Below are 6,405 nucleotides of genomic sequence, written 5' to 3' on the forward strand. Positions count from 1 at the left end.
GGGGCGGAAGCCCCCCGAGACGACAGAATCCCTATGCCTGGCAGCCCGTCATGGGGCCGCTCACGGGAGCCCGAGCTCTGTGTCCCGCCCCTGGGCTGGAGGCGAGTGGGCCGAGGGCAGCAGCAGACGGGGGCTGTGGACGGGGTGGGTGCGGGAGGGCCCGGCCGACCCACCCCTTCCCTGGGCGCCTCGCTGGGTTCACCCCTGCCCGAGGCCGTGCAGAAACCCAGTTAGACCACAGCTTCGGACGCACCACAAACCGCATTCCCGCACGGGGGCGCCCTGTGCTGTGCGATGTCTGGCGATCCTGTCCCCGGGGCTGAGCTCCGGCGATCCTATCCCGGGGGCTGAGCTCTGGCTTCCTTCCTGTCCTTCAGCCCCGCAGGCCAGCGATGGTCCCGATCCCGAGGGACCATCCCGCATGGTGTTCCGTGTCCGTCACTTGTCTTTCCGTCCTGGGCCCAGCTCTGGCTGCTCCTGTCAGCCGAGCGTCAGCCTGGAAACCACGCCAGGGGGTGGGGGTGCGATGCCACTTGTGAGACCAGCCCCCCCCCCCCCAGCAGACCTCTCCGTTACCTTCTGGGGCCTGTGATGCACTTGGGGCTAGAGAAGCGGAGGGCGAGGAGGCTGTGCTTGTGCCTCTGGGGCTTTGGTTTGGGGGTGGTAGATGGCCAGCGTGGATGCCTCTGCCCACACTTTACTCTGTGTCACGGTCTTGACCCCTGACCCTGCCACGCAGGGTCACTACCCCAAGACGCTTCTCTTCAGCCTGGAGCCCCCAGCACTGGGCTGCCCGCATGCCTCGTTCATTCTGGAACACCAAGCTCCACTCTCTCTACACAACTGAGGTCAGTGCCTGCAGGTAGGCTCGGGGAGCAAGTGACGGAGCGGCCGCGGGGGTCACTGGGTCTTGGGGGCCGAGGGTCCTGCAAGCCGTCTGACCCCGTGGCTTTCCCTGCCTCCCAGAGGCTGCCTTTCTTTGTAGGCATGGCCAAGGTCATCCTTTGGGTCCAAACCCAGCTCTGTTAGGTGCTTCTGGCACTGAGGGGATGCTGGTTTTGAAAGGTCAGCCTTTAAAAACAACACGGAGCAGCCTCTCCCGGATCCAGAGCCTCCCGCCCCCCCCACGTCCCTGACCTTGAGGGAGGGTGAGCCCGCGGATCCGCTCCTGGCTCAGAGCACAGACTCCACAATCGATCGTTTAATTGGGGGCCTGTGTGCCAGCCTCCTGGCAGGGGCTGAGACTGCGGTGACGGCCAGGAGACACGGCTCCCCTGTGCCAATGCCGTCTGCCCGGGGGTGGGGGAGGTGCTTGGTCCAGGGCTGCCCCTGTGATCCTTGTCATAGTGACCTGATGGTGCAGGGTCCTTGTCCCCAGCAAGCGGACAGGCACGGGGAGGTCAAGAGCCGTGCCCAAGGTTGCAGAGCGGTGGCAGAGTCCGGGCCAGCGTCCGACCGCGTGGGGAGCCAGGCCGCCTGCCGTCAGAGCCGGGAGGGACGGGAGGACAGAGACAGGCCCGAGCGCACCAGGTTCGTGGACCAGGACAGCCAGACAGACGAGGGGTGTGTGGGTTTTGGAAGGACGTGATGGAATCCGCACGGTAAGAGGCAGGTCACAGACGGGGGCGGGGGTCTGCAGCCCAGGGCGCAAAATTGATCCATATCCAAAGTAGAGAATTAAGAATCAACAAGGAGAAAACCCGCAAGCAGAAAGGGGGCGACGAATCTGAACGGGGAGCCCCCGGAGGCAGTGAGCGCACAGACGCACCCCCCACCTGCTGGGAGTCCGGGCGGAGGCGGCCGGCCGGCTCTCGTCTCTCACCCGGGAGACGGGGCCGGGTGACCCCCGAGGACGGAGCGGGCCGTGACAGGGCGTGGGGGCCGGAGCTGCTTGGAGTCCTTGCAGGGGCGTGGGGGCTGTACGCACCCTTGGGCCCGGCCCCGGAGTGTTTACCCAGGCGGAGCAGGGCGCCCCAGACCCTTGGCCCCCGGAGAGCAGAGGCAGCGAGTGTGGCGTAGGTTTTAAAAGGAGTCGTTTATGTATTAGAGAGACAGTGTGTGCGGGGGGAGGGGCAGAGGGAGACAAGCCGACCCCGGGCAGAGCGTGGAGCCCGAGACGGGCCCAACGACCTTGAGAGCACGACCTGAGCCCAAGAGTCGGTGGCTCAAGCGACAGAGCCCCCCAGGCACCCCCCGGGTGGGGAGTTAAGGCTGAAACGGGGACTTCTGCCGAGCGACAGAGGGAGAGCCGCGCGCGCCCGCGAGGATGGCCCCACAGCCGGAGCGAGGCAGAGCCCCGGCCGGCGCGGACACCTCCTCGGGGGCTTGCCAGGGAGAAAGGCGCCCAGGGGCAGGGGACAGGATCCAGTTATGAATGGACGATGGTTGTGATGCAGCAGTGTGACAAAATGTGACAGAAGTAACAGGAGGCGGAGGCCAGGGTCTGCTTGAGCCCCTGCAGGCCGCGGGGGGTGCGGGTTGGAGATGGCCTGTCTGTCGGAGAGACGTCCTGATCAAACACCAAGACAGGGAAGAAAAGCGACACAGAGCTCCCCACAATGCGGGGTGGGGCGCTGCTGCGGGGCCAGAGTCACGGAACTGCCTCGGAGAGCCTCGGGGGAGCAGGGTACGGCATTCTCCCCCAGATGAGGGATCTGGCCCGCGTGACCGTGCCGCGTCCCCCAGGACATCTGTCCTGTTCTCACTTTCGGATGTCGTCGAGGCAGGCGCGACTGGCTGGGCTGTGAGTGCGGGGGTCAGACTCCAGCCGCTCCTCTGAGCTTTTCCTCAGCAAGGCCTCAGCCTTGGCCTCCAAAGACACGGATGAGCACGAAGAAGCCCGCATCCCTGGGATGACCCTGGCCGCACCCAGCGCTGGCCAGCACCCGAGATGGGCCCGTCTGCCAGCTGCCCCAGATGGCCCGGTCGCACGCGCTGCGACCTCCCGCCTCCGGTCCCTCTCCACCTTCCTGACCCTGCTGGGACCCTCCCCTCCCTTGCGCCTCTCCTTGGCCTCACTCCCCACCAGAAGGCTCCGTTGGCTCTGGACGGGGAGTCCAGCCACGGTGGGGCCCCCCGTGAGTACTGCCTGGGAGGGCTGTCCGCGATGCTTCAGCTGGAGTCCGACTCGGGTCCGTGGCCTCCCCGGGTAGAGGGGCAGGACGGGGTGCGGTGCTCGCAGTCCATGGGACGCTGAGGGAGTCAGGGCCAGGGTCCCCAACAAGACAACAGGAAGCCGGGACAGCCGAGACCAGGTCACGGCACGTCCTGTCCAGCAGCCTTTGCGGGAGTGACTTTTGCAGAATGTCCTGAAACAGAACAGTGAACCGGAAAGCCCTGGTCCCCGTCACATGCCGAGGCAGTGGAACAAAACCCTCTGGTGGACGGGTATGGTCAGAGCCCCGACGGGCGCACCTCAGCGGCCAGTCCACGGGGGGCACTCTCAGACGGCTTAAGACATTCCTGGAAAGAGCTTCTCAGAACCCCTGAATGGGAGAACAGCAACCCTCTCGGGTCCGCTCCGTCTTCGGGAGCTCTGTACCACCCTCACCTGACCTTTCCCGGCTGCCCGCCCCGCTCTGTCTGGTCTGTCTCTTCCTTCCTCCAGCCGGCGTGCGCACCGAGGAACAGACTCCTGTTCCTGCGGCAGAGATTTAAGGGGGCAGGGCTCCTACCCTGGACCCTTCCAGGCCACGCCCTGTAGGTGGGGGACCCCCAAAGCCCCTGTGAGCCCCATTGTCCTGGGTGAGGTGGCGGAGTCATCTTCCAAGGGCCAAGGGAGAGGGAGGGTGAGGCAATGGCCCGCGTGGGTGGCGTCCCGGCCGAGGTCTGCAGGGCCCGTGGCGTCCCGGCCGAGGTCTGCAGGGCCCGTGGCGTCCCGGCCGAGGTCTGCAGGGCCCGTGGTGTCCTGGCCGAGGTCTGCAGGGCCCAGAGTTTGCTCTGTCCCGCCCACTGTGCTCAGCTGTACCCCGTTCCTCCTGGACTGCCGCATGTCGTGCCCCTGGCTAGATGGAGAAGGGGATCCCAGGCTCCTTCCTTGGGGATAACTGAAAATTCCAGGATCCGGTAGGCTTTACGAGGCCCACGAGGCAGGCACACGGCACACAGGTATGCACAAGGCAAAGGTGCCATCTGGTGTTCCCGTTGTGGGGCGGCTGGGGGAGGCCTGGCCTGAGCTGCAGGTGCCCACGGGGTCTTGGACATGCCCTTGAGCTGTCCGGGCCCTACAGGCAGGGCAGGGTCTGCCTGCGCAGTGCAGGGGTGGTGTCAGGCCCGAGGTGATGAGACACTGGTACGTACAGGATGGGGACCTCTGTTTGGGGGGGGCTGTCCCTGCCCACCCCTCCTGTCTCCCACACGATCACCCAGTGCCACAGGCCTGAATCGGTGGACAGAACTGACTGCTGCGCTACCCAGCACACGGGGTCAGGGGCCTCACCATACCTCTTGCCTTGGTGTCACTTGTTCTAAAATCTTTCTCCCGGACACACGTGACGTGTGACGTCTGAGGCCAGGCCCTTCCTCCTTGGTCCTCCTTCTAGTAGGCAGCAGGGGAGGGCCTCACGTTCAGACACAGCAGCGCTGCGGGGAGTGGACGGCAGACGTCGGTGCGGCCGGCCTCCTTCCGCGGTCCCACTCCGTGGCGCCACGGCCCCCTCCCCCCGGGCTCGGTGCCTGGAAAGGCAAGGACTGAGGCTTGCTGGGCAGCCGGCCCGGCTTGGGGTCTCCTCTGTGCTCCGACCCGGCCAAGTGGGGAGCAGGGTCCCTCTGCCAGGGGCTCCGTCCCTTCCTGGCCTCTGGGGACGTAGGAATCGTCCTTATACGCGCCAGTGACCCGGACCTTGGCCCTTGCTTCTCTCATCTACGGGCAGGAGAGAAGGCTGCCGTCCTCCGGAAAGCCACGGGAGGGGAGGGCGACGAGGTGAGAGAAGACGGTGCCGTGGCCGGGACCCTGTCCGCCCGGGACCCTGTCCGCCCGGCCCCATCCGCGAGCGGGGAGGGCGCAATAGCCCTTCCTCCGCCTCCCCCCGCCCACCAGGGCCATACACTTGGACCCCTCTGTTCTGAGGGAGAAGGACCCCAGAGATGGCCCTGCCCTGGGGCTTCCCAGGCTCACACGGGGCTGGCAGTCGTGTCCCTCGGGGATTCGTGTCGCCGTGGGGTCGGGGGGGGCGCCTGTCCTGGGGCACTGGCGCGCCGCCCCACCCCCCATGCCTGCTCCCTTCCCCCTGGACTGAGGGCACGGCAGCCGGTCCCCTAGGGATGGACACGGGCCCAGTGCGGCGGGTGCTGGTCTCCCACTGGAATAGGAGCTTTCCGGTCGTAACCAACACCGAAAAGCACTCTCCCACCGGATCATACTGGCTTCTGGGGAGGCCGATTGGGTGACTTTCCACTCACTGTCCTGCAGCTTGTTGGACTTCGACCCTGCCAGACTCACGGCTGAGGTCCTGCTCTCGCGGGGGGGCGGACCTTGGCGGCCACAAGGCCAGTGACAACGTCTCTTGGCGGTTCCCTCGCGCCCCACGAGTCCTGCTTTGCCCAGTGACCCCAAAACCGTGGCCCGGCTTCCCTGACCCTGCCTCTGCCCCCTTGTCTACCTGGAGGGTCTCTGGGGTTGGGTGGCCCGCAGGGGCGTGCTGAGCCCCAGAGCCTGGCTCAGTCAGCAGGAACTGGGGTCCCTCCAAGCTCTGCTCTCTGCTGGGAAGCCCCCGTTCTGTCCCCAAATGCCAACTCCCCGTACCCGTGGGCCCTGCCCGGGGGCAGCTTCCCACCTGCCCCTTGCCATGGCCCCGCTGACTGGACTGAGGTGCAGGAGCTGGAGGTCGGTGGGCCACGGGGGTGCAGGGGTGCGGGGTGCGGCCCAGCTCCCTGCCCGTCCTGACGGACACGCTCTATCTGAACCTCTCCATGGCCCAGAGCGCCTGGACCCCTGGTCCTACAGCAGCCCAACTCTGCTTCTGAGCAGACACTGTTCCCCGCAGCACCCTGGGACCCCCCACCCCCAACAGAGATTTGTGGCTTTGAATCTGGGCTGCTGACCCCAGCCAGGGCCGTCCAGCCCATAATCCATTCTGGAGGTTTCTGGAATAATGAGCTGTGGGGAGATCTCCGGCTGTGCTCCCCTGTGGAGGGCGGCCAGGGCCAGCGGCTCATCAGATTGGGGGTGGCCAGGGGCCAGGACAGCACCCTCCTCGCCCTGCCCGCCAGCCAGAGCAGCGCTTACAGAGCCTGTGTGCAGAGTTTGGTCCCTGTTCCTAGTGGCTGTGAGGGAGGTGGAACCCCGAGCGGGACGCGAGTGGGCAGCGATGGTGGTGGGGCCTGGGCGGGGTCTGGGGAGGGGGAGACGATGGGCGGGGGAACCTGCTAGCATTTTGGGGGTTGACTTAGAAGGAAGGACATACA

At 66.3% G+C, this 6,405-nt stretch overlaps 1 long non-coding RNA gene across 1 annotated transcript; it reads right to left on the reverse strand.

Moving 5' to 3' along the window:
• Nucleotides 1–3,235: 3,235 nt before the first annotated feature.
• Nucleotides 3,236–5,344, reverse strand: LOC131812896 (uncharacterized). The gene is made up of 3 exons (XR_009346538.1): nt 5,117–5,344; nt 4,444–4,674; nt 3,236–3,308 (listed from the first exon to the last, which is right to left on the reverse strand). It is a non-coding gene; the product is annotated as an uncharacterized LOC131812896 (long non-coding RNA).
• Between the last annotated feature and the right edge of the window lie 1,061 nt (nt 5,345–6,405).

Source organism: Mustela lutreola, chromosome 12, assembly GCF_030435805.1.
Source record: "Mustela lutreola isolate mMusLut2 chromosome 12, mMusLut2.pri, whole genome shotgun sequence".
NCBI classification, from domain to species: Eukaryota; Metazoa; Chordata; class Mammalia; order Carnivora; family Mustelidae; genus Mustela; species Mustela lutreola.